Source organism: Pinus tabuliformis, chromosome J (genome assembly GCF_031772625.1).
Source record: "Pinus tabuliformis cultivar Carrire ecotype Pingquan chromosome J, CPIR1, whole genome shotgun sequence".
Lineage (NCBI taxonomy): Eukaryota > Viridiplantae > Streptophyta > Pinopsida > Pinales > Pinaceae > Pinus > Pinus tabuliformis.
This window is the reverse complement of record NC_142295.1, coordinates 162,767,582-162,792,381: the sequence shown is the minus strand read 5'-3', so window position 1 is coordinate 162,792,381 and position 24,800 is coordinate 162,767,582. Positions and strand designations below refer to the sequence as shown.

At 37.6% G+C, this 24,800-nt stretch overlaps 1 protein-coding gene across 8 annotated transcripts in view; it reads left to right on the top strand.

Annotated features, from left to right (window-relative positions):
* LOC149226183 (uncharacterized) overlaps positions 1–19,784 on the top strand; it is a 220,335-nt gene extending 200,551 nt beyond the window's left edge. For 2 of the 8 annotated variants that reach the window (XM_089377422.1, XM_089377417.1), the window contains 3 exons: positions 7,284–7,430; positions 18,940–18,994; positions 19,164–19,784. The gene's annotated coding sequence lies outside the window, so the exon portion shown is untranslated. Of the gene's footprint in view, positions 1–7,283; positions 7,431–18,939; positions 19,032–19,163 lie in introns of all 8 variants that reach the window. The other 6 variants (XM_089377421.1, XM_089377414.1, XM_089377418.1 and 3 more) reach the window with 5 other exon arrangements.
* The last annotated feature ends 5,016 nt before the right edge of the window (positions 19,785–24,800 follow it).

Sequence of the window (24,800 nt, the reverse complement as noted above, 5' to 3'; positions counted from 1 at the left end):
AGTAGAAGGCAGAAAAGGGATATAAAGGATAAATCACCTGTGGTAAACAGTGTCAAGTTTCCAGATGGCGGAAATCAAAAAGGAAAAAGGAAGAAACTTGATGCATCTGATGGCCGAGAACAACATGCCATTCAAATAAGTCATTGTCCTAAGATGACCATAATGGGGCATGGCAGATCAGACAAACAACCTATTGATCTGCCTGAAAGTTGACAAATGCTCAAGATGGACTTCATTGAACACATCTGATGCCATAGGGCATCATTTGTATTAAATTTTTAGCCCTACTCCTTGTCATTTCAATTGTTATAATAGATTTACATTTCACATTAGTAGAATAGTTTTTGTTTACAAAGCTTTTATCTCATGTATTTAATGTCATATGATGATTTTGGATGGATGCTACTTATATGACTTAGTGTGTTGCTTTGATGCAAATTTTGGATTCTCACATTCCTCCAGTGAAGCAACATGTCCCCAAGTAGAGCCAAATGTTGACCACTTTGTGTCATCCACCCTATAGCAGCAGACATTTTTTTTGAAGGGACTCCATTATGTTCAAGCAATCAAACATCCATATATCATCATTTATCTTTCAACATTTTATCAAAGTTATAATTCCAAATTCTTCAGCGTTGTGGGCCTTCATTGTAAAAACGATTCTAGTATGCTTATAAAGCCATGTAAAAACATCTAGGTAGCATATGACCCTTAGCAAAGAGTTTCCTCTAAGGAGTTTTTTACCCGCCTCCAATTATTCACATTTCCGAACCCAAATAATTGGTAGCGTTTTTCTCCCAAGCATCCCTCAAAGCTAGAGTGGGTTCGATGATAAGGTCTTAGGTAAGTCCTAGTGTTATCAAGTCTATGTATAATTATCATACTAGATCATGCCTTGAGTCTCGCAGAATTTGGTTAAGTCTAAGTTTCTATTTTTAATTATTAAAATTTCCAACTAGTTGGATGTTTGATAATTATTTGGATGTAAATTGTAAAATCAAATGTTTGTAAAAGTTGAAGGGGGTGGAGTACACATAATCAGAACCTCTACACCTCAACTTTGTGTTTAAACACCTTTTGAGGGTTGAAATTATGTCTATCTCTTCAAATTATTTTTATTTTTGGACTTATGGCAAAAACGACAAAAAAATTAGCCAGAAAATTAAAATGGAGAGGAAATAAAATTCTCTCCAAGTGGAAAAACGAATTTTTGGAGAAGGTGGTCTTTCCCGAGGAAGAATTAAATTTGACAAACTCAATTCCAAGGCAGAAAAATCCACAAGAAATTTGCTGGGGCCAAAAAACAATTATTTTTGAAGAAAATTATTTCTCTGGGTCTAGTTGGTTGAAGAAAATTTGTGGGTCCATAAGAAATTATTTTTTCAAGGTCCTCCGTCAGAGGAAAACTCATTTTTTTAAGAAAAAATGAACTTATGGAGTCTAGACCAAGGTTGTTAAATCAAAAGTGATTTTTTGAGGAAAAAAGTTCAAAATAATATTTTTTGGACCAAAAAAGAAGGGGTTTATTATAGAATTCGAATTTCTTCATCTAGATCAAGGGACAAGATTTAATTGCATGGATCAAGCATCTAGCAGTTGTTATTCTCCAGAATGAAGTCAAAATTGTGCAACTTCTTGGACCTAGTTGTTTTCCACTTGGAGGGGGATCTAGAACTCTCTATTTTTCTATAAATTGAGCCCGAGGCTCCTCATTGTATCATCCTTAGATGTTGTAATTGGCTCTAGAAGTTCTGTAATTTCTTCTTTGGTTAATAAAAACAAAAGTCTTTTGGGGTAAAGCTATGTGTGTATGTCTTAAGCTTGTTATGGTAAATTTATTCTGGTTTTGAACTTAATGTTTTACTGAATTTTAATGTTATTTCCACATGCCTTTGGGATTTGTTAGTGTACGAGTATCTTGCACTTTTATTTGGGTTGAGTAAGCATTGGTGATTGGGCAAATGTATTGGTTTTCAGTTAAAACCTTAGATTTCCCTTTTACTGTGTGAATCAATTTCGATCCTTGTCTTTTACTTTACCAAAATCATCTATTTAAAATTTTATCTCATCTATTTTCAAGTGCTTTTATTTAACATCTGCTATCATAAGAGCTAACAACTTGATCTATAAGGGCGGAGGTGTCCTCCCACCCTTAGGATCAAGCCTTGTAAATTGCTTGTATATATTTTTTGTAAATAAATTGTGTATATAGATCTAGCTTTTGTACATAATTTTATTATTTTTGTATATACCTTTGTTTTGAATCTAATTTTATTGCAGATCTGAAGACGGGTTTGAAGAAGGATTTCGGTTTGATCTCTTAACAAAAGTGTTTGCAGGTGGAAAGAAAGAGATTGAATTTAACCTTCCATTAGGCTTTCCTCTTCTACCCTCACAACTAGGGTTTTGGAGAGAATTTTGAGCACAAAGTGGATTAATCCCAACAAATAAAAAAAGGGAAATTTCTCCAAGCCCTCCATTTGTGCCAGGGTTTTGGGAACTGATATATTTAATTATAGCTCCATCTATTTTCTTCTGGTTTGAAGGAAAATTTCGAATTGTTTTTGGAGAAGCTGTGAATTTATTTGAGCCGTAGCCGCTAGGGTTTTGAGCCTGCTAACTTTTGAATTTTTGCAGAGAAAAATAAAATTTCTTTTTTGAAGGGTTTCTAATTGAATTTCTAGCAGGGTCAATTTGTTCAAGGATTTTGATTATTTTACAATTTTTTTTTGGAGACCCACACGTGATTAATGAAATATTTGAGAAGTTGTTCTCATTCCAGAAGTAAAAATCAAATTTGTAGAAGGCTCTTTCCATTTCCGGAGGGAAAATTAAAATTTTGGGAGACATCATATCTGTTTAGGCAGATCGAAATTTCTTGGAGCATATCGATTTATTGTTGACGGTTGCTTGCAATTTCTTTGACACTGATTCTAACTGAGCTGAAACCCTTTTCTGGAATTGTTTTCCTTTAATCAAGAACTTGAAAGAGGTCGTCCTCTTCTCTAGTGCAAAAGCCCTTTGTTGACTTGGTCGTTTTGCAGCAGGTTCGATTTATTTTCTCCAAGGGGCTAAATTTTAAGAGGCAGTTTCTTTAAAAGTTCGACTTTGAATGATTAAATATTTTGGTGCATGGGGGTTTTAAAAATTTAATTTTTGAAGCTCTCCCAACCATAAAATTTTATTCCTCCATCCCTTGGGTATTTGCTTAGACTTTTTTTTTGTTTGGGAAGTTTATTTTATTTTGGGAGGAGATTCAATTTCTTTAGTGGATAAATATTTCTCATTATAATGTTGGTAAATTATTATTATTATTATTTTTTTAAACCATATTAAAATTCATCCCATATTAAGGCATATTATATTTTTTTTATCTCAATTCCACTTGGAGTAAAAGTCGTTACCCTTTTTTTATTTGAGAGGAATATTCTCATTTTAATTTTTAAAAGGTTATCATTAATGTTTTGTGGAGGGGTATTAAAGACCCATTTGTAAACCACCCTAAAAAATATTGAAACCCTCTCACCTTTTTCAAAAGGGTTGTATTATAATAAGCACCTCATTTGGATTAATCTAAGTTGCTTTGATTTATATTGAAATATATTTATTTGGCTAATAGATCTAAGTTATATTTATGTTGAAGTTGCTTATCATCGTTGGAGTAATTGCTTGTGCCTTGCAATTCATATATGCTCTTAGCAATATTGAAGTCATATCGTAAGTAAAGTGACATTTTAAATCTAATCAATAATTCACTCACATAAAGAGCAACTTCTATTTAAGGCACTTGTGTTATTGTCTTTGTTTCATTGAGTAATCCTTGCTTCATGAATCATTGTTACTGATTGATCTAACTATAATCTTTTGTTCTAAACACTTATCATAATCTTGGTTATAAGTAGATTGGTATATCTTACATCTCTATTTGAAGCATTTTGATTTAATTGTGCCTCATTATAGCATTTGGATTAACATTTGCATCTTAGTTTTAGGCTTGCATCCCTTAAAATTTACTTCCAAGCTTAAGCATGGTCGATAGAAAGATAGGACAACCTTCTGCATGATTTAGTTTGAGGAATTTGACCCTTTGGCAACGGTTAAAATAAGTGACCTTGCAATTCTCTCGTAGGCAATCTCTTGTAGGAACGAAGGCAGTTGGGTCGTTAGAACTCATGGGTACGTATCGTGAATGAGGCCTTGGCCTCCTTCCCTAGGACTTCTTTCTACAACCTTGTCTAAGACTTGTTTCAAAACAATTGAGGAGAAGGCTTTCATCTAGGTTAGGCATCTTAATTAAAATTAACCAAGATTTTGCATCTCACCTAACTTAGTCTTGCATTTATTCTAACTTTCTCTCATTGAGCATAGTGTTAACTGTGAGCATTTAATTTTTTTCTTGCAAATCACTGCTCTTGTGCTTGTCACTTAATTTCCTTGCTCATTTTCCTTGTGATATTGAGATATTTTATTTGAGCATCTCTTTGGAATAAAGTGCAAGTTTCTTCCACTTTGCAAGTTATATTGTTATGCTCATATTTTCAATATTGTCCCATCTTGTACTAACACTCTCTCTTGCAACATTGTTGTTATGGTAGCTTGAGATATGTATCTACTTGCAAGTATCTTGATTTACATTGAGCATGGTTTTAAGGCACTTGTCTACCATCTTTACATCTCGTGTTTGCCTCATTGATCTTAATCAAATCCGTCTCACACATTTCTCATAAATAATATCACTTGCTAATCTAAATCAAGTTGCACTAACAATAATTGCCATGCCCTTAATCTCCTAGAACTTGTTGTTCCAACAAGTTTTCCCTTTCCATCTGCCCTTAGGGACTACCCCCCTTAGCTTGTCTGGGAGAGGGGTTAAAAGGAGTGATTAGGGATCAGAGTAACAACCCCTACTTTGAGCGTTGTGCTTTAGGTGTACACTTTAGGCGACAACACTCCAGTAGCAAGACTTGAAGCAATCAATATGTTTTTGTCTTTTGCATGTTTTAAAGTGTTCAAAGTTTATCAAATGGATGTAAAATCAGTGTTTTGAATCGAGAACGCCAAGAAGAAGATTATGTTGAGTAGCCAAAAGGATTTCAACTATCAGAAGACAAGGACCATGTGTGCAGACTCAAAATGTCTTGTATGGTTTGAAACAGACACGTAGGGTTTGATATTCTAGATTGGACAAGTATCTTCAACAAGGTTTCAAAAGAGGTTTAGCAAATAGTAAACTTTACATTAAGATTGAAAAAGATAACATGTTGATTATTGTTGTCTATGTGGATGACATAATATTTGAAATGATGTTGATTCTATGGGAAAAAAATTTGCAGCCAAAACGGAAAAAGAATTTGAAATGTCTATGCTCGGGGAATTGTCCTCCTTTCTTGGCCTGTAGGTTAATCTAACAGAAAAAGGTATCCCAAGTACCTTAAGGAAATATTAAAGAAATTTGGTATGGAAAATTGTGCATTTGTGAGCAATCTTATGGAAATAGGCTGCAGACATAATAAGGATGATGAGTCTCCAACAATAAACCAAGCCATGTACAGGGCTATGATTGGCAACTTGCTTTACTTGACAACATCTAGACTAGATATCATGAAAGCAATAGGTTTGGTGGGCAGATTTCAATAAGATCTGAGGGAGTCTCATGTGAACGCAGTTAAAAGAATATTTAGATATCTACAAGGCACTACAGATTATGGTTTATGTTATTCAAGGGAAACAAAGCTTACACTCAGAGATTATACAGATGCAGATTGGGCTGGTAGTATTGTTGATAAAAAGAGCACCAATGGAGTACCTTTTTTTCTAGGTAGATGTCTGTTTTCTTGGGTTAGCAAGAAATAAACTTCAATTTCTTTATCCACTGCTGAAGCAAAATATATCGCAACAACCTCCTGTTGTACCCAAGTCCTATGGATGAAGCATAACCTAAAGGATCTTCCAGAGAATGGTGACCAACCTGTTCCTATTGTGTGTGACAATACCAATGCTATAAACATTTCAAGAAACCTTCTTGTGCATTTTAAAATGAAGCATATTCCTATTAAGTATCATTTTCTTCGAGAATAGGTTGCTTATCAAGGTGTCAGGTTGGAATACATTCCAACAAAGAAACAAATTGCAGATATATTAACCAAAACTGTGCTAAGAGAAATCTTTGAATATCTCAAGATAAAAGATGGGAGTAATTCCCGACTCACAAGGAGGAATGGCTCACTAAACTCAGTTATGAAGTATGCTATTGACAGGGGGAGCTGAGATGCAGATGGCAAGAAAGAAACATTGGTTAAGGAGGAGCAATTCCACATTGGGAGTAAACTTGAGAGTCATTGGTTGAACCGTTATCTACAGTTGAACAATGCCTAGTAATCCTTTTTTCCATTGATGATGCCAAGTGGTAGTGAGTCGGTGGCATAGTAACAATGATGATGTGTCACTCTATGAGCGTGACACATGGTAGGCAAATTTGGAATTTTGGGTGGCCAAGTAGCCCTATTCCAAGTGATGTGGCAATGACATGGCATGACACATGGTAGATGATGTGGTAGTGACATGGTAGAGATGATGTAGCAAAGTGTTACACGCGGTAGGTTCTGATTGGTTCTTGAAGTTTCGTCATGGCAATCTTGGACTCGCGCCAGAGACTTCTGTGACAAAGTTTTTTAGTGTATTATCCTTTGGCTAAATTAGTGGCGAACAAGGCAAATTGCCCCAAAACGACTGAATGCTTATTTGGCTTATTCAGATATCTAGGGTCTCCATGAAATCTGGGTGTACCATCATTTTCCATAAAGTCCTAGATCTCGGATACTATATAAAGCTATTCTAGCTTGTGGTCTCAACTCCTAGTCCTATCAGGTAAATGATGATCTTTCGTGCTAATGCTTCGAGTCAAAAGGAATCCTTGGATTCAAATTTTTTGGTCTCCGGTCATATCTTATAGTCATATGAGTTAATTGTTGAAGCCCCAAAGAGCCATTGATTCAAGTTATATATGGGTCATTCGGACCGGATAACCAACAAAAAAAAGAAAAATTGTATAGTTTTGTTGCATGATCGTCAACCTTGTTATTGTTGGTCGATCCGATAGAATATAAATGAGCCAGAATACCTTGAAGATTGTAGTGTTGAGAGGACTGTGGTGAAGCACAGTAGTCCCTGGCAGTCTTGCGGAATAACAAGGATGACTTTTTAAGCGAGAAGCATAGTAATAGACAACAAAGATGCTACAAAGATGAGTTTTTGCTGAAGTTTATATTTGTTTTGGATTGCAGGGCCAAATTAACTGCTGAGTCGAGAGGCGACTCTGAGCTTGGTTGTTTACGCTGTGGAAGTTCAAGAAGTTTTCGAAAGTTAAGACTTGACAGCTGTGGATCTAGTTTGAAATATTGTGAAAAGGAGGTCCACAGTGATATTCAAAGGTTGGTGCCTCAATTAGTTTGTTGCTTACAATAAGCTATGTCACATGGTTCGAGTTCGAATTCGAGTTCGACAACGATTAAGTTCGATTCGAATTCGAATTTTCCGATCAGGTTCGAATGAGGTTCGGCATTAGGTTCGACTATACATATTTTTCAATATATATATATATATATGACCTCGGTCTAATGGAGCAGGAATAACCTTGTATAATGGACGTTGCAAAGATTGAAGGATTAGACATTCTCGGCCAGTGAATTATTGTAATTAAAGATGAAGAAAAAGATAAGAAGATTAAAGATGAAGAAAAAAATAAGAAGATTTATGATTTTCTCCTTCAAGGGTTTCCACGTATATCTGGCGTTCTATGTGTTGATGTGATGAATCATCATGATTGTTCTTATTGATGTTCTGTTATGTTTTTAGTTATGATAATTTGTGAAATTGTTTAATTTGTTTAATTGGCCATTACACTGATTCACACCCCCCTCCTAGAGTAACCATAATTCTAACATAAATACTGGTCACAGTAGAGGTGTGACACACAGTTGAGCAGGTTGAGAGAGAAAGTGCGGGCAGCCGGGAAAGAGGTGTCTCTGGGCAGCACATAGTTCTGTACAGTCATATGGATAGAGTTGTACAGTTTGTCAGCCAGCTGTACAGTCTGAACAACATGCTGTACTTCTCAGGCAGTCATTCTACTCAACTTTGGAGTGATTTTGGTAACCATGCAATGCTGTTTTTGGGCAGCATGTGGAGGTTTTCTTGTAATTTTTTTGAAGGGATGAAAAGCTGATTTGAAGGAGTAATTATCTGTGTATGTGTGAAATTAATATTATGCTTTAGCTATTTAATTTTGAGCAATTGCATAATTGATGCTATGGTCTAAAATTTATTTCTTCTGTAACATCCTCTCTAAATTGATGGGCTGAGGAGGACGAAATAGCCTATCTGACCCCGTAGGCTATAGTCTTGATAAAGGGGTAAAACCCGCTTTTTCCAATGTTGGGGCAATATTGTGCAAAAATTGGGTCGGCTGTGGCAAAAACAACCAAAATTGGGGATTGCACTCACAAACCCTCACATTTGGGAGCCCATGGAGAAATCTATAAATAGAAGAGTTGAAATCAATTTGGCATCATCAATTGTGGATGAAAAAATCTGTTTTCTTGAACTGTGGATCTGAGGGTTCTAAGATCCCTTCACTTCTAATTTCGGTGGTGAAAGATTCCACTCTAGTTAGTAAATTTATTTTTATCTTTTCTATTCTGTTTTGGCAAAATGGGTAAATCATCTATCTGAAGACAGCAAATTCTGTGGTGGGAAATCTGAGGCAAAGACAAATCAGAGTCATCTGAGGCTAGACGAATTCTATGAAAGAGGCTGAAACTCCTCTGAGGCAAAAAGGACAACATTCCTGAGGCAGCCGAAATCTTCGGAAGCCAGCAGGCCAAAACTTCTGTGACAGCCGAAAATCCTCTGAGGCGAACAGGCTGAATCTTCTGTGGCAGGCTGAAACCCCTCTGAGGCTGAACTTATGCAAAATTTCCGGAGGCAGACCTGCATCATTCTTCTTGAAACAGTCCGAGAGTTTCTGAGCATAAATAGAAGTCATTCAAGTAGAGAATCAAACTTCCCTGAGGCTTTTCGGTGGACTGGTTAGAGACTGTGGTAGACCTGCAACTCCCTGAGACAATACAGTGACCCTGAGACAGCTTTGAAGGACTTCTGATGTAATTCCAGAGGTAGATTTAAGACAGAGTTCGATCATCCTCTCAAACAGCTTGCTTACCATCCCGAGGTAATTCAGCCCTAAAATACAGTGGCAGTCGGTTAATTCCCTGTTGCAGAATTAGGGTTTCGTTGCTGAGACTATTCAGACATTTCACAAGCCATTACCAGCTGCATAGTCTGCGGATCAGTATAATATATCTCAGGTCATTTAGGGTACAATTGTTTATTGATCAATCTCCGTTGAATTTGGAATTTACACTGGGACTGTTGCTAAATCTGTGGATTGGTTGAATCATGGTATTGTGTTGAATGGGATATTGTTGCTGAGAGGACAGTGCTATATATTGGAGTTTATATTGCTCATTCATATACTGTGTTACTGAATGAATTATTTGTTTCATTGTTGAACAAAGCAAAATAAATTTTGTTGTAAAACCTTAGTTATTTAAGAAAAACTAGGGAAACATTTCTCTGGCACGTTACATCTTCTTTAATTATATTCAGTGATTACTCGGTTGATTGAGATCGTCACCTAGCCTGGGAAATGTTCACAGAGATGTCATCTTGTAACTGTACGAATAAAAGCTCAAACGATCTGCTGGAAATAAATCAGATCAACAACCTCACACAAGTGCAGATCACCTCTCTCAGGATAAATAACAACACTCCACTCTCTGGAGTATAATTGGCATCTCGCCCTCAAACCTCTCACAGTTCCAAGTACCTTTCTTAGGCATGGATTGGCTCTCTCACACTGAAACAGTCCCATCCATCCATGGATCCTTGGAAGATTTCAGATGCACAATGCTGATATGATTCCAATTTTTTACATCATAGTTCAGATCTGCACTCAAAAAATGAATGCTACAGGTCCTAAAACTGGAGGTTTAGATCCCGTCTATCAAATTGTTAGATTAACATATACTAAACTTTTGTGAAGGTAAATTCAAGAGTCAAACACTGCAATCTATGAGAAATTCAAAACAGCTGATAGAAAGAAGGAAACTCCTCATAAAATCTTCAATCTGGAAACTGAGACAGCAGGGACAGCCTCCAATCAGTGATCACATTATACTCTCGGTTACTCAGAAACTACAGTGGCTGTTAACACACAGGCTGCCACAAACCAGCTGTCACAGCAGCACACAAAATCACTCAAACTTGCTGAAGAAATAATGTGCCCACTTCTCCATTCATTAATGAAGGGAAAGGAGCTCACAAGGTAACCAGACTGAAATGTAACTGTTAAAATTGGCAACCAAGGCAAAACTTCATATGGGTCATCTTATTCATGGCTGATAATATTTTTATTAGATTCCTCTCGTCGAGAGGTGTAGGATTGATATAAAGATCATCCGATTCCGATAAGTATTCATGGAGATATGAATTTATTTTGATTATGGAATTATTATCAAGCCGACCTACAACTCATGTAGGCTCAGAAGCCCAATAGTCACATCTATTCACCCACCAACGTTGTGTATAAATATAAGAGGACTTTTCCTCATTTGGATTCACTCATCTCATCACATCTCTCTCTCTCTCTACTGCGCAGATATGAGTCTCTTCTCTACTGCGCTGAAATGGGTCTTTCTCTCTCACACATGTGAAGCCGGAAGTTGTTGAATTTGAAGCTACAACTGCAGAAGTAAAGATTGACTTGCGTGGCCTAGAAGATCTCCTCTTTGGAACTGCGATGTAGGTTCATCTGAACCTCCTTTGAAAGCCGCAACTTTTGGTGGTGGAATGAAGTCAATCCGACGAACGGTTTGCAAGATATCGACTGCCCTAGTTTGAAGCTAGAAATTGCTGAAACTGAAGCTGCAACTGCAGAAGTAAAGATTGACTTGCGTGGCCTAGAAGATCTCCTCTTTGGAACTGCGATGTAGGTTCATCTGAACCTCCTTTGAAAGCCGCAACTTTTGGTGGTGGAATGAAGTCAATCCGACGAACGGTTTGCAAGATATCGACTGCCCTAGTTTGAAGCCGGAAACTACTGAAACTGAAGCTGCAACTGCAGAAGTAAAGATTGACTTGCGTGGCCTAGAAGATCTCCTCATCTGAACTGCGTTGTAGGTTCATCTGAACCTCCTCTGGAAGTCGAAACTTTTGGTGGTGGAATGAAGTCAATCCTATGGTCGGTTTGTGAGATATGGTCTACCCTAGTTTGATAATGAAGCCGCTAATGCTGATGCTACTGATCTAGGGTTTGCTACTACTGATATGAATCAGATTTATTGTACTATTTCTCTCTGCTGAATTATTGAAGATAAAAGAAGATTTGATCAAAGGGTTTCCCCACACATTGTGGGGTTTGTCCCTGGCTAGCCGCCACATCTTGTGTCTCTTGTCTTGGCTTGTTTTCTGTCGATCGTTTAATGTTCTATCTGCACATTACTTTATGTACATGTGATTGCTAATCGGTGGAATATAATAAGAAAAGAAGTAAACTGTTATAAGCATAGAACATACCATAACTTAACATGGTATCAGCGCTGAGGTGAAGACAAAGCCCGAGCAAGAGCAAGAGCAATCATCGAAGAGAAGATTGGCAAGGCTATCCTAAAAGAACTATGGGGTCCTCAACACTCTTTCCTGCCGAAGATAAGCTCCGTGAAAAAGCTGACTATCACGGATGGAAGATGTCTATCGATCTATCCCTTGAAGATCAAGGAGTGTTGGACCATGTAAGAGGCAATATTGTTGAGCCTTCATCAAATGCATCTGCTGCTGCCTGGAACAAATGGAAAAATGGAGAAGTCAAAACAAAGAAGATCATCTGGGACTCTATCGACAAGCGCTTGGTGGCCTACATCTCTGATCTAGACACCTCCAAGGAAATCTACGACAGACTGGTGAGTTTATTTAAAGTTAATGATGCAAATCAAGTTTTGTTTCTTAGAAATAAGTTGAGGGAAATCAAGAAGGGTAAAGATGAAAATATGCAAGCATACTTCTTAAGAATCACCGAGATCAAGAACGATCTCCTATCTATTGGGGAAACTATTACTGACAGAGAAATGGCACTCACAACTCTTGGAGGATTACCATATGAATGGTATGTGTTCAGGACTACTCTTCTGAACTATAATGTAATTCCTGGTTTCGAGGAATTAATGGCTAGATGCATTCAAGAAGAAACAAGGGAAGAAGTGCAAGAAATGCCCATGCCTAAAGGTCCTCCTGCTGCCTTTTCTTCTCATGCAAAGAAAAGAAAGGACTCACACCAGGACGATGATCAAAATCCCTTTGATGGCAAATCAAAGGAATGAAACAGCAAAGGTAAGAGGAGAGCTGGAGATCGAGGAAGAGGACAACCATTCAAGAAGGCTAGAAAGTCCACGATGTATTAAATGCACTTGACCTCAAAAGGAACCTAGTGTCCATCTTGGCAATGGAAGACAGAGGCTACAAGGTAACCTTCAGCAATGGCAAGGTATGTATATGGAAAAATAATGTTAAAGATGCCTTTACTCTTGGGTTTAGTGTTGATTCATTATATCAGGTCGATGGAAGTCCGCTAGGAGTCATGTCTTGCGACACAACGCTTCAGTCCGAACTTTGGCATCGAAGGTTTTCCCACCTTCATTACAAAGCTCTACCCGATGTAAGACAGATGGTAACAGGGATGCCCGAATTCCAAGTAGAGAAAGAAGGTGTATGTCCGGGATGTGCCAAAGGAAAGCTCAAAAGGGGACCATTCCCCTCAAGCCAAAGCAAGACCTCCGATATATTACAATTGGTTTACTCAGGCATACCTGAGGTTGGCATTAAGAGGGAGACTACTACACCACATACTCCTGAGCAAAATGGTGTGGTGGGAAGGAAGAACCACACGATGATGGAAGCTGTCTGGGCCATGCTACATGATCAAAGACTTCAAAAGTTTCTATGGGCTGAAGCTGCAAACACTGCCGTATATGTACAAAATCGATGCCCTCATCAAGCATTGGGTTCCAAGACTCCTGAAGAAAAATTCACCGGTAAGAAACCTGATGTTTCTCATTTTAAAATTTTTGGAAGCCCTGTATACTTTCATGTGCCGAAAGAGAAAAGAAATAAATTGGGAGCATCTGGAAAGAAGGGAATTTTCGTGGGCTATGGTGAAAATACTAAAGGCTATAGAATCTATGTAGCCGGTCAAAGGGAAGTCATAATTAGTCATGATGTCACCTTTGACAAAGATATGGCTCTCCGCAAGGTGATCAATCTTCCGACTTTGAGGAGCTCTCAAGAAGCCGACACCAGGGAACCGAAAGAAAAGGATGATGAATTAATGCCTGATGTAGAAAAACCCATGGATCCGATTGATCCTCATCCACATGAGCCTTCCTCTTCTAGGAAGAGGCCTTCATGGCTTAGGGGGATACTTGATGATGCTGAAGGACATGCTACACCCTGAGGAACCTTCCATCAAAGTAAGAAACTTAACAGGTATCAGGGATACCTGACCATCATGAGCACGATCATACAAAATGAGCCTTCATCATTCTCAGATGTCGTCAAGCATCAAGTATGGAAGGATGCTATGACCGAAGAATATGAGTCTATCATAAAGAATGATGTTTGGGAAGTAGTTCCCAGACCCCAGGACAAGACTGTTGTTACTTCCAAATGGCTTTACAAGATAAAGCATGCAGCAGATGGAAGCACGGAAAAGTATAAGGCTCGTTTTGTTGCTCGAGGTTTCTCCCAAAAGGAAGGTATAGACTATGATGAGATATTTGCACCTGTTGCCAGATATACGACCATCTGCTCGATCATAGCCCTTGCCGCTTCACAAGGATGGAACCTACATCAGATGGATGTCAAGACTGCGTTCTTGCATGGCTCGATCAAAGAAGAGGTCTACGTGGAGCAACCCGAAGGATTTGAGATTTATGATTGAAAATATCATGTATGCAGGTTGAAGAAAGCTCTCTATGGGCTGAAGCAAGCACCCCGAGCATGGTATGAGAGGATCGATAGCTACTTGATGAAGCTGGGATTCACTGGAGTGAAGCCGATCCTAACCTTTACTTTAAGGTTGAAGATGACAAGCCTCTCATACTGGTGTTCTATGTGGATGACCTCTTTCTAACAGGTGCATACCCTCTCATTCACAAATGTAAGAGGGAGTTGGCTTCTGAATTTGAAATGAAGGACCAAGGAATTGAAGTATGGCAGAAGCCAAGGGAAATTTTCCTATCTCAAGGAAAATATGTGGTAAATATATTGGAAAGATTCGGTATGATGGACTGCAAGCCTGTGACTACCTCGAGGATCTTAACTTTTAGAAGTTATATGGTAGTGATGTCGGACCAGACTTGGGAAATGCCTCTGAGTTTCAAAAACTCATTCGCATTGATTTTCTTGGTGAACCTCCGTCCGAACATATGTTTTGCAGTTAGTATTGTGAGCTCATATTTGGTTGAGCCTCACTGGATTGATGCCAGGAATCTTCTGAGATGTCTTCAGGACACAATCTCTCATGGATTAAGATAAACTGCTGGAGATGTGAGACTATTTGGATACACAGATGTTGACTGGGCAGGCAATGTGGAGGACCGTAAGAGCACTTCTGGGTGTTGTTTCTCCTTGGGATCTGCTTTGATATCCTGGATGAGCAGGAAGCAGAAGTCGGTGGCTTTGAGCACCGCCGAAGCTAGATATATTGTTGCTAGCATAACCTCGTGTGAGGCAGTCTGGTTGCGAAAGCTCTTCAGTGAGCTGTTTGGATTTACATTGGATACCACTGTTATTCTCTGTAACAACCAGAGGTGGGATTCGATTATTGAGGAATCCTGTATTCGTTGATTGCTCCAGCAGATAGACATCATCTGGGATATGGTAAGTTGATGAGCAAGGAGGCTCCATCGCATTAAGATGATGTACAGGTTGATACACCTTGTCAAAGTCCCGAGGAAAGATCTAATATGTGATTTTCCCAAACGACTTGGAGTCGGCAAGAAACCCTTGTACAAGGGTCCTGCATGTTGCATACATTGAGCTCTGGGAGCTCTGAGGGCTTGCGGTTATTACTGGAGCAACATATGACCACAGGGTGACTCACCCTCCCCTGGTGGTGCACACTGGAACAAGATGATTCGCTCTCTTGTGGGACAGGATGATTCGCTCTCCTGTGTAGCAGGATGATTAGTTCTCCTGTGAGGCCTGGATTGATGTGTTCTCCATGGCAGCCTGGATTGATGTGTTCTCCACGGCGATTGTAGCAGGATTGATGTGTTCTCCTGTGAGGCCTGGATTGATGTGTTCTCCATGGCAATTGTAGCAGGATTGATGTGTTCTCCTGTGAGGCCTGGATTGATGTGTTCTCCATGGCAATTGTAGCAGGATTGATGTGTTCTCCTGTGAGGCCTGGATTGATGTGTTCTCCATGGCAATTGTAGCAGGATTGATGTGTTCTCCTGTATGGACAGGATTGATTAGTTCTCCTGTCGAGGCATCCTACCCATGCAGTCTGGGACTCATGGGAAGTACCTCTCATCTGATCAATGAGCAGGGAAATGAAGTTAGGGACCATAGTAGTACCGATGGACGCATCGTTGTAACTACTGTACTCCCTACGCTAGGATGACCTCCATTGATCTGGGATCAATGATACTGGTCTGGGACCAGTGGTAGGAGTTGTATCATACTATGACGCTGACTTCGGGTCAGTTGAGACTGGTCTGGGATCAGTGGTACATACTCTGAGACTGACTTTGAATCAGTATGATACATCCTCGATCATTTCTTCTTCTTCATAATTCGGACAAAAGCAGAGCAGAACAGAACAAAACAGTACAGATCAGTGTAGGCAGATCAAGACAAAGCAGAACAGGTAGAATAGAGCAGAGCAGGGCAAGGGTTAGGCTGTCCAGGGCAGTGCATTTGATGGATGAATAGTAACGACCGATAGACAGATTGCAGATGAAGTTCTCCATGGTTGAGAGGGAGTGTTAAAATTGGCAACCAAGGCAAAACTTCATGTGGGTCATCTTATTCATGGCTGATAATATTTTTATTAGATTCCTTTCGTCGAGAGGTGTAGGATTGATATAAAGATCATCCGATTTCGATAAGTATTCATGGAGATATGAATTTATTTTGATTATGAAATTATTATCAAGCCGACCTACAACTCATGTAGGCTCAGAAGCCCAACAGTCGCATCTATTCACCCACCAACGTTGTGTATAAATATAAGAGGACTTTTCCTCATTTGGACTCACTCATCTCATCACATCTCTCTCTCTCTCTACTGCGCAGATATGAGTCTCTTCTCTACTGCGCTGAAATGGGTCTCTCTCTCTCACACATGTGAAGCCGGAAGCTGTTGAATTTGAAGCTGCAACTGCAATAGTAAAGATTGACTTGCGTGGCCTAGAAGATCTCTTCTTTGGAACTGCGATGTAGGTTCATCTGAACCTCCTTTGAAAGCCACAACTTTTGGTGGTGGAATGAAGTCAATCCGACGAACGGTTTGCAAGATATCGACTGCCCTAGTTTGAAGCTAGAAACTGCTGAAACTGAAGCTGCAATTGCAGAAGTAAAGATTGACTTGCGTGGCCTAGAAGATCTCCTCTTTGGAACTGCGATGTAGGTTCATCTGAACCTCCTTTGAAAGCCGCAACTTTTGGTGGTGGAATGAAGTCAATCCGACGAACGGTTTGCAAGATATCGACTGCCCTAGTTTGAAGCCGGAAACTGCTGAAACTGAAGCTGCAACTGCAGAAGTAAAGATTGACTTGCGTGGCCTAGAAGATCTCCTCATCTGAACTGCGTTGTAGGTTCATCTGAACCTCCTCTGGAAGTCGAAACTTTTGGTGGTGGAATGAAGTCAATCCGATGGTCGGTTTGTGAGATATGGTCTACCCTAGTTTGATAATGAAGCCGCTAATGCTGATGCTACTGATCTAGGGTTTGCTACTACTGATATGAATAAGATTTATTGTACTATTTCTCTCTGCTGAATTATTGAAGATAAAAGAAGATTTGATCAAAGGGTTTCCCCACACATTGTGGGGTTTGTCCCTGGCTAGCCGCCACATCTTGTGTCTCTTGTTTTGGCTTGTTTTCTGTCGATCGTTTAATGTTCTATCTGCACTTTACTTTATGTACATGTGATTGCTAATCGGTGGAATATAATAAGAAAAGAAGTAAACTGTTATAAGCATAGAACATACCATAACTTAACAGTAACCAACATCAGTTACAACTTACATTGCTCCATTACTTTAGTACTTAAGAGCCTACCTGCGGAGGTGCACCCTACTCTAATAAATGCAAGTTTCGCTACAAACCAAAAATAAAGAAGTTGGTCATTAGACCAACTTAGCCTCATGAGGAACACTTGTGCGCCCTCCAGTGCTGCAATCTCTGCTTTGCTGTTCTACTCGGCATGGCTGAAGGTGAACTTCTGCTGCCGCTTGCCCAGGCAGAACGTGAACATCTCTGAGCAACAGGTAATCTAACAAATATGTCTAACATAATCACTATTTACCGAAGCTAAAATATGATCTGACAGAATCAGTTTCTTGTAAGCAGAAAAGACACTACTCAAATATCACAAATTGCAAGGATATCAAAACTAATTTCTCATCAATGCAATGTGAAACATTGCTGTTATTAGGATTGTCATTGACAAATAGGGCTGAAGCTGATGTACTTTGTGATAGGATGATAGCTAAGTACTCAAACAGGGGTAGATATACTGCTGAAAATGATTGGCAGGGTTCTAATCCGAGGCCATTCTTGAGTGGTAGCTATTAAGGTAAGTACTTGAACAGGAGCAGATATACTTATTGAAAATGCTTCTCAGTGTTTTGATCTGAGGCCATTTTTGAGCAGTTTCTTTCTATGAAATGATTCCTTAGAAGCAAAGCATTCCTATAGCAAGGAGAGGAACTTGCAATAATACCAGGAACTTGCAATGATACCAGTTTTATATTTTGACCTAATGCGATAACAAATGCCAAAAGACTTATTTTTCATAAGTAATTGGTGAATAAGCATTTTGAGCGAGTGGGCTTCTATTAGTTATCTTTACTTCTGTTGTTAGCTTGCTATTGCTGTCTGCATGTCTTTATCTCTCTGGCAATCCTTTGATCATCAGTAGATATAATTTGTGGCTGTGACTACTTTCTCTCCAGGAGCAGATATACTTATTGAAAATGCTTCTCAGTGTTCTGATCTGAGGCCATTCTTGCGCAGTTTCTTTCTGTGAAATGATTCCTTAGAAGCAAAGCATTCCTATAGCAAGGAGTGAAACTCACAATAATACCAAGAACTTGCAATGATACCAGTTTTATATTTTGACCTAAGTTTTATGTTTTGACCTAATGTGATAACAAATGCCAAAAGACTTATTTCGTAAGTAATTGGTGAATAAGCATTTTTATTTCTGTTGTTAACTTGCTACTGCTGCCTGCCTGCCTTTATCTCTCTGGCAGTCCTTTGATCATCAATAGATATAATTTGTGCCTGTGACTACTCTCTCTCCAGTCAAATTCTTCAGCCATATTAAGCTCTGTTTGAACTGTGTTCGAAGGATAATCTTTGAAGTTGCTTATTATATGACTAAGAAAGTTCAAATTCTCCTAAAGGAAGCACATAACACATCTTGGATGTTTTATAATCTTTGTCTTCGTTTTGTCTGATGTATGTGAAGTGGCTGACTATTACAGAGTAATTCTCCCATGTTTCTATCATCTACGAATAAAATGTCTTAGCAGTTCGTAGGAGGGTTGCATTATATGTTTATTCTGATTTTTAGCTATTGTAATTCTGTTTCAGGGAATGATGCAGATTGACATATGTCAATAGGAACTGCAAAATCATACATGGGCATGTAAAGTACAGTGCTTGCGAGAGAAATTCATTGATTTGTAAAGAATTTCTTATTGTTTGAATATGGGCTTGTTGTTTGATAGGGAGATGCCATTTATTAATGCCCGAGCTTAACATAGTTTGTTTTGCTTTTTATACCAGAGTTATCTTATAATCTCTACTGCATGCAGATTCTGAATTCTCTCTCAATATTTGAGAAGGCAGCAGTGGTTCATGTGATTCAATGGAGATTGCATGAAAACCAGATATTCTATCTTAGTGTGAAATATTGATCAGGTTCATGTAATATATTTCTTCCAAGGCATGGGTTGTACATATGTAGAGTCTGAGTGGTGCTGATTATGTTATTATTTATATGGTCCTCAATTTGTATTCTTCAATTCTGCATTGTTGCCACGTTCAATCCTCCATTGCTTCCACGTTGGATTCAGTTATGATAACTCAAGTCACAATCTTCTTGGGTTTGATATTTGTATGGTGAAAACTCTAGTTCTCAAGGGACCGAAATTTTGTTTATATTTGATCTGCTTACAGGTCAGTTTTGTATACTTCATCATGAAATTCAAAGAAAGGTAAAACTAGACAAATCAAATCGGATGTCTAGACAGTGGCAAAGTTTCATTCTACATTCAAGTTCTAAACTGCTGTCTTGAATTTCAAAGGAAGATGCACAGGATCTACAACCATTATATGATATGAGACCATCTGCTTTATAGATAAAACTAAGAATGATCTATGTTTATATTTTCTGGACAGATATTCATCTTGAAAGCTTGCCAAACTTACGTGCAGTTATGACCCATCACTCCCGTCCAACACCGCACAAATTAGATTCCTTCGTGCTTGACAACCCCTATCAAATGTTGCATGGTGATTTTACGGATATAAATGCTGAAGAGTATTGGGTGGGCTATATGCCTTTAGCATTAAGTCTCCATTAAATCGGCTAAGATGAGTTTTTTTTTTCTCTTCAATTGTGGAACCATACTACGTTTTATGGTCCATCATTGCAACGAGCGCTAGATCCCTCGACACCTGATGATCCCTGTTAAATGTTACATGGTGATTTAATAGATATAAAAGCTGCGCTATATTCACTGCTACAGTAGAAGTCTCTATCAAATTGGGTATATGCCTTTTTTTCACAATCATAGTCTCTATCAAATTGGGTATATGCCTTTTTTTCACAATCATAGAACCATTCTACATTTTGTTATTTGAAGGTATATACTTACAACTAGCGTTTGCTACAGCCTTCCAAAACAAATCTATAGGCCTTTGCCGTAAGTATTTTATGTAGATCCTATTTATCCCAATCATACATACTCCAGCCCTTTATTGGAGTCTCAGTTATATCAATTGTTGGGAGACAACACTTCAGTACTGAATACATTACTAATACAATGTAAAGTTAACGTAAGATGAATATTGGTGATTACTAAAAGAATATTATATATCAGTTGAGTGAGTTGAGTTAATTACCAGTTTTAATAGTACATAACATGTTTTTTATTGAATATTCACCTACATTCCATATGTATGATTTTTCAAATCAGAATAATTGCCTAGAATACTATACACAGGTAGGCATAGTCTAACTAATAGATTAATGAGTTTCTTGATCGGAATCTGGCAGTACAATTTGTTGCATGCCCCAATGAAAAGTCACTTCCCACTACTCTATTAAAACCTGCCAATCTAATAACCACATAATAATCCTTCAGAGCCTTACATGCAGCAACCCTATAGTTTCCTGCCGAATGGCAGATGAGACGAGAAGCAATTTTGACTGTGTTACCATAGTGACCATACAGAATTCTAGATTGTGATTTCCTGCTGTTTAAAGTACACTTCTGAATGCATAAATGGATTCAGCACCCTGAAACCCCCAAGGCACTCTATCTTTGCAGATTAAACAACTTAAACTTACGATTTTTAAAAATCTGTACTAGATTTTGGACTAAATTGACCAGAAAAGAGTAATTTCATCTATTACTTAGACTATATATATAGGTATAATATTTGAATCCTTAAAAATACGCTCGAATTACATTAAATTCTGGGAATGTTTATCCCACTCTTCTATTGGTATTGGAAACTTGTTGAAATGCCGAAGTGGTTTGGAAACGTTGTTAAATATGTCTCAGGGCGTTTCAGCATGAAACCTGTGTGTTTCCTAATGTTTTTCAAGTTTTCTGGATCCATCCAAAAACATGAGGGGTTTGGCATCAGAAATTAACGTGTCATTGTTTTTTTTTTTTGCAAGATAATGTGTTTTATATATCTATCGTGTTTCTAATGTACTTATTTGGGGCATTGTCTAATTATTCTAATGGATCCGGTGTTCCGACAAACTTTTGGGTACCTAGATTGTGCAGAGTTCACAAATCAAATTTGTGATTCCAACAAATTTATGTTAGATTTTGGACAAATTTGACTTAAAAATATTCCCAAAAGCTTCCAAAACTTATAACCGTTCAAATTCGGCCTTATTTGGGAGATAATGTTTGCGAGGGTTAAATTTTCAAAACCCATATTCTTTGCCAATTTTCGAAACAAATAAATACAGTCAAATCGAGAAGACCTGGAGTCAATTTGTATTCTGCGAGTTGATTTGACTTTCGGCCTTACTTGGGAGATTATGTTTCCGAGGGTTAAATTTTCAAAACCCATATCCTTTGCCAATTTTCGAAACAAATAAATGCAGTCAAAGCGAGAAGACCTGGAGTCAATCTTGTAGTCCGCGAGTTGATTTGAAGTCAAATCATGACTGCAAATTAGAAATCAAAAGATTAAAGAGTATTGAATTCCGTGTAAAGAAAACATATTTGAATTTTGCAACTCTTCGTGTTTTTTAAAAAGTTAAAAAGCGCGAGTGTAAAAGGTGGCATATATATATGGCAAAATTTGTGGTGGTGATTAAAAACATAGTGAATGTTGCGGCATATAGGTTGACACTATATGGGTAAGAGAAACTGGCTATACCGCATACAGTGACTGTATAATTTTAATTGGGCGACTTCACGAACCAGCGTTCACGCGAGACCGTAGACATAAATTACACAAGTCGGTGACAATATTTTAGAGAGAAACTAGTGACACCTGAAGACAATATCCACACGAGGATGGATACCCGCGCTTTTAAGCATTGTATTGCATTGACGGATGCCCACAAAGCAGGCAAAGATCTATGATTATTTATGGAGGAATAATGAGTTCCGCCGATCATATTCATCGGAACACGGTCGCGCTTGGCATTATCGTTCGCAGGTACTTCGTACAAAAAGATGGAGAAGCAGAGACATAGCAGATTTCGTCCTCAAACTTTAACAAACAGCCTGCAAATGATCCAAGAATACCCTAATGCGACTTTGAGAAGGGCAAAGGTATATTTATTATTTTGATTTTATTTTTTCAACATAGGAAAAAAGTCGTAATGCGTTAACCGTTACATCAAACAGAGATGTTTTTTCAATCACCAGTTTTGGCAACATGAACACTCACATATATATTATGCAGTGCAAGTATGTTTGAATTTCCCCAATTGAAACGAGAATGGAAGATGATGATGGCAATAAAAAAAAAAAAAATTGTTTTGAAGCCATGTGACTGAATCAAAGAAGGTTTGACTCCGGATGGAAAGTTGTTCAAGTAGTTTGGAACTTTGAGAAATTTAGGATCCAGAACTCTACCTTATAAAGGGTGAGAAGACAACTCGATGGTGCTAGTCCTGATCGAGAGAAGAAAATTTCATGTTCATTTGGATAACGCTCTGATTATAAATTCAATGTGCAATACAATCTGGTGCCTGCAGGATGAATTGCTAGAGGTACTTGCTCTGAGGAAACTTGGGTACTGACTTTGTGGGCACTTCTTCCTTGCTAGTATGAATATAGAAATTGAAGAAAGTGTTTGCCTTTTGGATCCGTCAACTGATTTTGTATGCTTCCGTGAAATCATATTTTATTATGTTGTTGGTGCCCGATCAGTTTCTTTTTAAAACGTAATGGATTCTAGGGAAGAAGTATCTTCTCTAGTCATAAATAATAACAATTTATTCATAATGGCTACTCAGAGTACAATTCAATTATGCACACAATATTTTTGTGTTTACATCATGGCAGACTTAAAGTATAATCCATTTACGCACACAACTCAAAGTATAATCCATTTATGCACACAATATTTTGTGTGTCCGGCTTGGTTTAAAAAAAAAAAAGTCCATCATCCTAATCATCACATCAATGTTGAAGTGAAATGATAGAAATATAAATGTTATACAGAGTAATTTAATATACTAGCAATGACAAGGAGCTATTTACAACATCTTATAACTTTGCATATTGGTATTCTAAATAGTTATTATAAATTATTGTTAATTCAAATTAGATGCAACTTTTAATGAAATTGTTCAAATATAATTTTATTGATGATATGATTTGTGAAATTATATCTATATATGTTATATAAGATAATTTAGTAGGATAACATTCATAGAAAATTAATAGAGGCATTTTTGTAATTTTATACATTATTATTGAAAGTTATAAAAAGATTAAATGGAATTACAAGTTTATATAAACATATTAGTAATATCAAAATAGATTTATATCAAAAAAAATTTAAAATTGTCACTTAAAAGTGAATAGTGATTTTTTCAAAATTATAATTTAAATTATTTTAAGAGTTATTTTTCAAAATCACCTTTAAATAAATGAAAAATAATACTTTTTAGAGAAAATCTAGCTATTTTTAAAATTATAACTGAAGTATTGTATTTAATAAAATTTGCATTTGGAGGTGTAGCATTGCATCAATTAAATAAAAAATAGCTATTCTAGTGGTTTGATTTCTTGATAAAATTTCAACAACTTTACTATTTTACCATATATTCTAATAAATAAAAATCCCATATGCAAGCTCACAACTTCTAGCTATTCTAGTGGTTGGATATCTTGATAAAATTTCAACAACTTACTATTATATCATATATCCTATTGATATAAATACCGTAAAACGACCCTAAAATCAAACAGAACTTGACCTCCATATAATCCAATTATGGTTACAATGGTGCTTTTCTTATTGCAAGGCTTCTTAGTCCATAACATTGAAAACTTTTATCCTATTATGTTCAATAATCATTGAAAGTTGTGTATTGCGAGTGATGGTATTAAAGAACAATACAAAGAGGGTGATAAAATATTGCACTACAACATTGGATGTTGAATAATGATATAGACATGAGAGGAATAATTTAAAATTTAAATGCATTATTCCGGACAACTCTTTTTCATTATTCCCATGCTCTCATGTGCAGGTATGGATTGTGGATATGCAACTCCTTTATGACTTTAGTATTTTCAAAGTGTGGGTTGTGGAACTCCTTTATGACACGAGAGGTATGAGCCTCTCAGATTACATGTACCCTTTTATCAATGGGTATGCACAATTTGCTAAGGTGATACAATAGTTTTCCCTGCAAATAATATTTGTCCACCTGCGATCCACGAGTTAGTTTTGCATAAATCTCTTTAAAATCATTATTGTTAGCATATTCTTCAGCATAACCTTAACGATAAAGAAGCATTTTGCAAAACTACAGATGCAGAAATAGGAGGGTGAGAAAGCATATCTCCTACTTTGTTGTTGGCGCTCATCTTGTATTTTATTACTAGATGAAACTGCTGGAGGAATCACATCCATCTAAAATGACGGGCTTGTTGAAGCTTGGTCTGTGACTGAAGGTACTGCAAGGGCTAATGATCTGTATGGATTATGGTCTCCTTGTCGATCAGGTATTGTTT